This window comes from Echinops telfairi, unplaced genomic scaffold, assembly GCF_000313985.2.
Source record: "Echinops telfairi isolate 266 unplaced genomic scaffold, ASM31398v2 ScPeMD7_2;HRSCAF=8, whole genome shotgun sequence".
NCBI lineage: Eukaryota > Metazoa > Chordata > Mammalia > Afrosoricida > Tenrecidae > Echinops > Echinops telfairi.
The window spans coordinates 68,861,515-68,870,959 of record NW_022103898.1 but is presented as its reverse complement, the minus strand read 5'-3'; the positions used below and the strand labels follow the sequence as shown (position 1 = coordinate 68,870,959).

The following is a 9,445-nucleotide window of genomic DNA, read 5'->3' as shown; positions in this document are numbered from 1 at the left end:
CAATGAATGTACAAATGTGCTTTACACAATTGATGTATGTATGAATTGTGATAAGAGTCGTATGAGCCCCTAATAAAACAATTAAAATAAAAAAACTAGAGGAGAGTTGTATGTTTCATCAGTGCTATACTGCACCCTGGCTGGCTTATCCCTTCCTTGTGATCCTTCTGTAAGGGAATGTCCAATTGTCTACAGGTGGGCTTTGGGTCTCCATCCTGCACTCCCCCTGGTTCAGAGTTTGCTGTTTTGATAATGCATGCTTACTTAAATCACAAAAGTAACATTTTTTAAAGTAACAAGCTCTAATTTATATTTTTTATTAACAGTGCTATCAAAGAAAATATTTAAATAAAAGTTGCTTGGACACTAAGCCTAGAAGTTCAAGGGCATAGTATTGAGAACCATTAAGGTCAATGGCATAACTTTCGCAAAGACAGTGTTCTACATGTTACTTTGGTAAATAGCTGTTGGAGGTCTTAAAAGCTTTGAGAGCAGCCATCTAAGGCACAACTGCTGGTCTCTCCCTATCCAGAGGAAAGAAGATACGTAGAAACAAGTAGACCAATGAACTAAGGGACCATGCAAATAACACTCTTCACAACCCTGAGATCAGAAGAACTAGATGGTGCCCTGTTACCAGTATCAACTACTCTGAAAAGGATCCTAGACAGAGTGGGAGAAAAATGTGGACCAGAACTAAAAATGACAAGAGACCATGTCTATTGATTGGATTGTCTGATGGGACCCCCAAGACTGTGGCTCTTAGTCACTCTTCAAATCTGGAACTGAACTCACCCTTGTATTAGAATAATTAGCTATTTGAGGTCAAAGGGGCAACATTTACCCAAGGTCAAAGGGCTAGGAAAGGAGGAATGGAAATATAAAACACAAGGGGAGGACTGAAATGAATGAGTTGAACAAAAGATGTATAAATTGTTAAATATAAACCTTCACCTAGTTCACAACAACAAAAGCTGACTGGGAAGAAAGTGTTTAGGTTTAGAATTTCTCTTATCCTTTCACTTACCACCCAGCCTATTCCATATTCACTCAATAAAACCAAATAACCAAACCCACTGCCATTGGGTCGATTGTTTTTATTTATAAAGCTAGCCTTAGTGGTGCCGTGGGTCACAAGGTCAGCAGTTCAAATCTACCCACCACTTCATGGAAATATTTATATCCTAGGAAACCCTATGTAGGGTTGTTATGAGTTGGAATCAACTTGATGGCAAGAGATTTTTTTGTCTTTAAATAGATTGAGCAACTTCTCTGGTTTGAGAAGTGATGCCAGATGGGAATCTAATTTGCTGAAGAAATGTTCACCAAATACACAATTTATATATATATATTATTTATTTTTTTTTTTAAGTGATGCTGAGCAGGAGGTAGAGTTTAGTTATGATAACATCTGATTAAAATCTGCATTATAAAGTAAAATAGCACCAGGAGGAACCACTTAGCAAATACAGATGCGGGGGGATGCTCTACAGAAAAACGGGCCATCTTTGCAATAAATCATGTTAAAAAGCAAGAGGTAGAACATTGGTGGTGTAGTGGTGATGTGCTGGGCTGCTAACTGAAACATCAGCAGTCCAAAACCAACAGCTGTCCCATGTGAGAAAAAGTGGGCTTTCTACTCCCATAAAAAATGACAGCAGTGGTTCTCAACCTTCCTCATGCCACAATCCTTTCATACAGGTCCTCATGTTGTGATGACCCCAACCATAAAATTATTTTTGTTGCTACTTCACCACTGTAATTTTGCTATCTTTATGAATCGTAATGTAAATATCGGATATGTAGGATGTATTTTCATTGTTACAAATTGAACATAATTAAAAATAATTAAAGCATAGTGATTAATCACAAAACAATATGTAATTATATATTGTGAAATATTTATGTGTTTTCCGATGGTCTTAGGCAACACCTGTGAAAAGGGGTCATTGGACCCCCAAAGGGGTCGCCACCCACAGGCTGAGAACCGCTGAGTTATAGTCTCAGAAACTCACAGGGGCAGTTCTACCCTGTCCTACAGGGTCTCCATGAGTTAACATTGACGTGATGGCAGTGAGTTTGTCTTTTTAGTTTTTAAAAGACACAGTAGCCCAATGTCAGGCTGGCCGTCAGAGAAAGGGAGGCGAAAATGGTGTGTGACTCCTGACAGGGTGCAATAGGCACTGTACACAGTACAGTATCAGAGTATCTTGCCAAAATAAATTAAACTTAAATTCAACTGCTTCTATTTTTAGTTCCAGGTTACAATAAATATAAGAGACAGAGAAACCTGTTAAAGGACCCCACAGAGATCAAATCAGATAGATCTAAAATGTGAAAACTTCTCCAGGACAAGTCACTTGGTGTATCCAGCAAATAAGAGACAGGGGGTAGGGGTGGGGGGCAGGGAAGGCCTATTACAAATTAAAAGAGATTTAAGAAACAAGTCAGCCAAATGTAATGGTGATTGGAATAAACTCACCATAAAAAAACCATTTTTGAATGGTGAAATTAGAACATTGACTGGATATTTGACATTAATGAATTACTGTTAATTTTTTAGATGTGATAATGGCATTATAATGGTAAAATGTCCTGATATTTTTAATTTACTTTAATTTTTAAAAATTTACAGTTTTATTGGCACTCAATCCACATATCATACAATTCAATTGTTCAATCATATCAAGAATTGTACAATCATTATCACAATCAATTTTAGAACATTTTCTTTCTTTTTTCCCCATGAGTAAATCACCTTTAAAATGAGTTGTGTAATCACATTCCGTTCTAGTGCTCCCTTCCCCTCTTGCCTTTATTGTCTACTCCTGAAATCCCCTCCCTCTCCCCATCTCCCTGCCTACCTACCTTACATCCCCTGCCAACCACCAGTTATTAGCTCTATGCATCCACTTCTTCTGTGAGTCACAAACTGGTAAACCCAACATAAACAGCCAAGAACAAAAAAAATAACATGGTAAGGATAAAACAATAATAAGATAAAAAGACAAACAATGAGTAAAAAAGAAAAGACCAGCATCAATATTTTAAAAGTCAAGGTAGAAATTTTTGTCATGGAACAAGCAAAAGATCCTTGCACCTACAACAAATTTAGGTGGGGTCTAAAGGGAGGTCAACTGACCCCGTATCAGGAGTGACCCAGCATCATGGGGATTACAATGGTCTATATTGTAGTAAGGCTGTTCCAGACCTTTGCCTGTAGCTGGAGGGGATCTGCCAGCAGCTTAAGCTGACTAGATACTCTACAGACGGGTTTGGGGCTCCCACTGTCCTCCACAGCTTTCAACAAACTGGGGGTTCACAATTTTAGTTCTCATACTTTTCCCTTCTATTTTTAAAAGGTATATATTGAAGTATGTGTGAATAAAATGTTTGAGAATTGCTTTGAAATAATCAAGCAGGGGAAAATGTGAGTGTATAGATAAAACAGGATTGGTTATGTGTTCATAATTACTGAAACTTATGCTATGCTTTTAGAGACTCATACTTTTCACTCTGCTTTTAGGTTGAACATTTTCATAAGAAAAAGGTATCAGGCATCAAAGAACAAAAAATCATATCATTGTAAATGAGGGTGAGTGCAGAGTGGAGACTCAAAGCCCATCTGTAGGTAACTGGACATCCCTTTACTGAAGGGTTGTGGGGAGATGAGCCAGTCAGGGTGCAGGGTAGCAACGATGAAACATGTAACTTTCCTCTAGTTCTTAAATGCTTCCTCCCCCAACTTATCATAATCCCAATTCTACCTTACAAATCTGGCTAGACCAGAGGATGTACACTGGTACAGATAGGAACTGGAAACACAGGGAATCCAGGACAGATGACCCCATCAGGACCAGTGCTGAGAGTGGCAATACCTGGAGGGTGGAGGGAAGGTGGAGTAGAAAGGGGGAACCGATTACAAGAATCTGGATATAACCTCCTCCCTGGGGATGGACAACAGAAAAGTGGATGAAGGGAGATGTTGGACAGTGTAAGATATGACAAAATAATAATAATTTATGAATTATGAAGGGTTCATGAGGGAGGGGGAAAATGAGGAGCTGATGTTAAGAGCTCAAGTAGAAAGCAAATGTTTTGAGAATGATGTTGGCAATGAATGTACAAATGTGCTTGACACAATGGATGTATGTATGCATTGTGATAAGAATTGTACGAGCCCCCAATAAAATTATTTTTTTTTAAAGAAAAAGGTAATTCAAGAGAAAAAGAGCAAGCAACTGCAATGTGTGCTTCTTGGTTGGGTCCTGTTTTGAACAAACCATCTGTAAAAGACCTGTAGGCACAGAAAGGCAAGTCAACAACCTTCATTGAAACAGCTCTACTTGGTCCAACTGATCTGATTGGTCATACAGTAGAAAGCTGATAAGCCCATGCTAGTCCTTCCTCTGGAATACACTTGCCCTTTTTCTCTGCTGAGAACATTTCTAGTCATCCTTCAAGACTCAGCATAAAAGAGCCCAGGTTTACTGGTCCATTAGAGACTGGTGGGACCAGGGTCTCCCACCTCCCCAGATTATAGCCCTTCCCCTTCCCCTTCAGACCTGGAAATGAACTCATCTCTGAATTAGAATAATCAACCACTATTATTAAAAGGGTAGCATGAATTTTAAAAAAAGGGGTAGCATGCAGTGTGGGGATGGCCGAACTTAATGAGACATGAAATAATGTAAGGAAGGCCCAACAAGAGTGAAATGAGAGGCAAGATTAACCGCTGCTTCATCAGCTTCCATGGTCTGCATGGCAAACTCTCACTCTTGGGTCTCCAACCAAGGGAGGAAAGCAAGTGAGGAAAAATAATCACAAGAATTACAATTTAACAATAACCAGTTGCTTCAGTATCTGAGAGCAAAGGTAAATCACATGGATTGAATCTACTGATGAAGTAGCTGACATATAGTGTTATGGATTGAATAGCCTGCCCTGAAAATATGTAATATAGATCCTGAACCCCCAACTCCCTGGATGTCCTCTCATTTAGGAGCAGGATTTTTGTTATGTTAATAAGACTTATTCATGTAAGATGTATCTTCAGCCAATCCTCTTCCTGAGGATATGAAAAGACCAGATGAGGCGCAAGTGGGACGGCATGCCACGTCAAGGTCAATGTGGAACCAAGGGCTGACGCCAAAAAGAGACAGCCGTTCCCTGGAGCAGGCACCCTGGATTTAGACATCTAGCTTCCTAAACTGTGAGAAAATAAATCTATGTTTATTAAAACCACCCACTGTGGGTATTTTTTTGCTACAGCAGCAGTCAAAAATTCAAGCTCACTGTCCTCTAGTCAATTCTGACAGAGAGACTAAAACATATCATGATATTTTGGTTGGATTTCCCTCCAATTAAACCATATTAGTAAATATTTATGTCATTTTGTATGTAAGCTTAGTTTTAAATAGAAGTTATTTTCACATTTAGAAATTGGCAAGTCTTTGTAATCATTTATAATTTATTTTAATTCAGTGCAGTCTCTATCAGGTACTCCCCCCTCCCCCCATTATATTCTACCTAAATTTCAGAAAGCAAATCCCTAAGGAAGTCTGAGTTAATCATCTACTATTGGAATTTATTAATATTTATGGCATGAATGATCCACCAACATAATCCATAAGGAATTAACTACCTGTTCAGAGAATCGGACAGTTCCCCTGTTATGTTATTGGAGACTCCTGAGACTAGTTCAGGGTTAATCTCACTGCCATGGAGTCAGTCCTGACTCATTTCAACCCTGCGGCACAGGGAAGAACTGCCACTATGGGTTTCCAAGATTATAACTCTTTATATGAGTAGAAAGCCTCATCTTTCTCCCATGGAGCGGCTTGTGGTTTCGAACTGCTGACCTTGTGGTTAGCAGCCCATTGCTTAACCACTGAGCCAACAGAGCTTTGTTAGGCTTGAAAAATCATTCCCTCAGGACAAAGGACCTCAACAAAGATAGACTAAAAGATGAACAGACTGAAGCTAAGGTAGACTAAAATATAAACAGTTTTTAGGTCTTGGCCCTGTGAAAGGATGCTACATTCTCATCTGTATAATGTTAGCCAAGTCTGTCCTTAAGCTTCAGCCATGGCACCAGTCGTGGCTCGGAAAGACAAACATCTTAAACAGAGAGAGGTGGTGTGAATGAAAAGCGTGTTTTGTTTACTCCTTCATCCTCCCATTGAAAATGAATGCCCAGGAATCAGGTAATTTGCATAATGAGATAGTTAGATAATTCCTATCATAAAACCCAAAAACTTCTAAAGAAATACCATGAATTCTGCAGAAGGTTAGTTATTGCTAGGGGCATAGTGGTTTCTTAGAATGCTAACAAAAATAAAAGACTTGTCTTTGAAGCTTTCTAAATATGTGCCCTTATGCATGTATTTACTCTTTCTCTGCCTCACTTTTTCCGTCTGTTAAGGATGGATAGTACCGCCATCATTAAGAAACTGAAATGAAATCATCTATGTAAAGTTCCAAGGCTGGCCCATAATCCAATAGATTTTTGTTATTCATAAGCTAACAGTCAACCCATTATTTGTCTCATAGTGCCAACAAAGAGCATATTGAAAGAGAAGAGGGTGCTCTTTTTTAGTATTTTTTCAAATTAATAAAACTTTATCTAAAAATACTCATAGCCAGGGGGAGCAGGGAGGGAGGGGAAAATGAGAAGCTGATGCCAGGCGCTTAGGTGGAGAACAAATGTTTTGAGAATGAGGAGGGTAATGAATGTACAAATGTGCTTTACACAATTGATGTATATATGGATAGTGATAAGAGTTGTATGAGCCCCTAATAAAACGATTGAAGAAAAAAAGAAAGAAAATACTCATAGCCTTCATTTTTATTAAATATCTCAAAATAATATATCACCAGATAATACATGTTCATTATTTTCACCATATTTATATTAGCAATGGGTACTAAATTTTCTGATATACAAAAATAAAACTCACTGACAGATCATTGATTCTGACAGGATAGAACTGCCCCTATGGGTTTCCAAGATTGTAATGCTTCTTCTTTTTTAAATCCTTTTATTGGGAGCTCTTACAGATATCCTAACATTCCATAGTTCAATCACCTCAAGGAGTATTGTACAATTGCTACCACAATGAGTTTCAAAACATTTTCTTTTTTTTTATTTTTTTATGGAACGCTTCACGAATTTGCGTGTCATCCTTGCGCAGGGGCCATGCTAATCTTCTCTGTACCGTTCCAATTTTAGTATATGTGCTGCCGAAGCGAGCACCATTTTCTTTCTTATTGAACTCTTTGGTATCTGCTCCCCTTTATCTCCTTCAACTCCCACGCTAACCCCTAGGAACCACTACCCCCCTTTTTGGCCATAACTTACACATCCAATATATCCATTCACATACGATTCTGTTGTTCAATCCCCTTGAGTGCAAAGATAGTATTAGGGGCTATCAATGCTATCAGCCCCCTTTTCCCCCGTAAGACTGTAATTCTTTGTGAGAGTAGAAAGCCTCTCTCTCGAGTGCCTGCTGGTTCCGAACTGCTGGCCTTGTGGTTAACGGCCCACTGTGCTACCCACCACTTCTTCAAAATGTTTTCCAAGATTCTGTGAACACGTTTGTATTTACTTTATCCTTCACTCTGTGTGTGTAAACGCACACAACAACACATGCATCACTTCAGTAACTTCTACATGAAAAATTCACTGACGTTTACCTCGTTCTAGTTGTGCAACTGTTCTTGACAGTCTGTTTCAAACTGTTTCAATACCATCCAGATGAACTCACTTCCTAAACTTCTCAGCTGTCCTTTCAAACTACTGTTATCAATTTGATCACATGCAGATTATGGTTTAAAGTGTATGGTGCTCAACGCAAACTTGTTTTCCTAATTAGGTTAAACTGTTGTTTGATGCAAAGATAGCAATAGAGGCTTATTCCTTAGCTTGGCTCTAATGGTCTTGGTTGAGTTTGGTTTTTTTTTAATCAGCTTTTAATTTCAGAGACAAAAGAACCCTAAGCTTTAGGCACCTAATTATCCAGTTTCTAATTCATTCCATTTAATTCCACATAGAATTTCTCTCTCTCTCTCTCTCTTTCTCTCTCTCCCTTAGCTCCCATTGCAAAGCTCAAAACTAGAAATATACAAAATGCAAACTGGGGCTTCTTCCTGCTTTCAAAGAGTTTAAAGTCTACTGGAAACTCAGTCAATTGTGGGGGGCAGGAGGGAGCGCGGGAAGAGAAGCTAATACCCAAGGCTCAAATAGAAAGAAAATGCTTTCGAAATGTTGATGGCAACATATGTACAAGTGTGCTTAATATAATTGAATGATGGATTGTTATAAGATTTGTAAGAGCCCCCCAATAAAATGATTAATTAAAAAAAAACCCTCAGTCAATTAAACTTTAGTTTTTTTTCTTACTTACTGCTTTTCAATGATCTGTAAGTACCCAATAGGAACTCTGGTGGCAGAGTGATTAGGTAACATGTTGGGTTGCTAAAGGCAAACTCTACAGTTGGAAACTACCAGCCTCTCTGCTGCAAAGTGGGGGCTTTCTATTCCAGGTACAGAGTTACAGTCTTGGAAACTCAAGTTCTACCCCATCCTCTGGGTGGCTCTAGATCAGCACCAACTTGACAGTAGGGAGTTTGGTTTTGTTTGGATTAACCCACTATGTATACAACTGTAATCTAGAAATTAAGCCAACTGTTTAAACCACTGCTGAAAAGTTTTTGTAACACCCGAGATATACAGAATCAGAATCATCAATATAACATGATGCCCAGGTAGTCCTGGGCAAGGATAATTAAACTGGAATCAAGGTGTTTCTGACAAGGATAATTAAACTGGAATAAAAAATATCCGGGCCCTGCTGTTGTTTCTGCCCCTTACCCAGGAGAACTTTGGGCAAACTGCTTCTTAAACGATTCAACTCCAGCCCCTTATCTATAAAACTTAAAGAATAATATAATCTTGGGCTTAGGTGGATTAAGAAGTCCCAGGTACACACAATGTTCCTCACTGACCCATAGCACCATGGGAGACAACACTAGAGACACACAGCGGGAATTGTGCCCGCCCTGAGCCCACTACGCCAAAGCCAGCCACTGGGGGCATGCAGCAGAGCAGCAAGAGGGGGTGGAGAGCAGAGCAATGAAGTCCCCAGGGATAGATGTGGGGTGAGGGCATGGCGCCCCAACAGACTAGACTGGAAAACAAATAGGACAACAAATAGACCCTGAACTGTTTATAGGTTTTTTGTTATTGTTGTTGTAGCTATTGTTTTATTTTCTATTGTTGCTTCCTTGTACTCGGTCTTGCTTTTTTGTGCATATTGTCGCTGCATGTCTACCTGGAAGGGATAAGCCAGATAAATAAGCCGGAAAAAAGAACAACAGGATGACAGTTCCCCGGGGACACGGGAGAGGGGGAGGTGGAGAGAAGGAAGTGGGTGTTAACAAA

General features: G+C 39.2%; 1 protein-coding gene and 1 non-coding gene across 3 annotated transcripts in view; both read right to left on the bottom strand.

Annotated features, from left to right (window-relative positions):
- Positions 1-9,445, bottom strand: part of CUNH12orf56 (chromosome unknown C12orf56 homolog) — a 96,755-nt gene that overhangs the window by 83,338 nt on the left and 3,972 nt on the right. The gene's annotated exons all lie outside the window — the stretch shown is intronic.
- Positions 7,149-7,255, bottom strand: LOC115870674. The gene has a single exon (XR_004046829.1). It is a non-coding gene; the product is annotated as a U6 spliceosomal RNA (small nuclear RNA).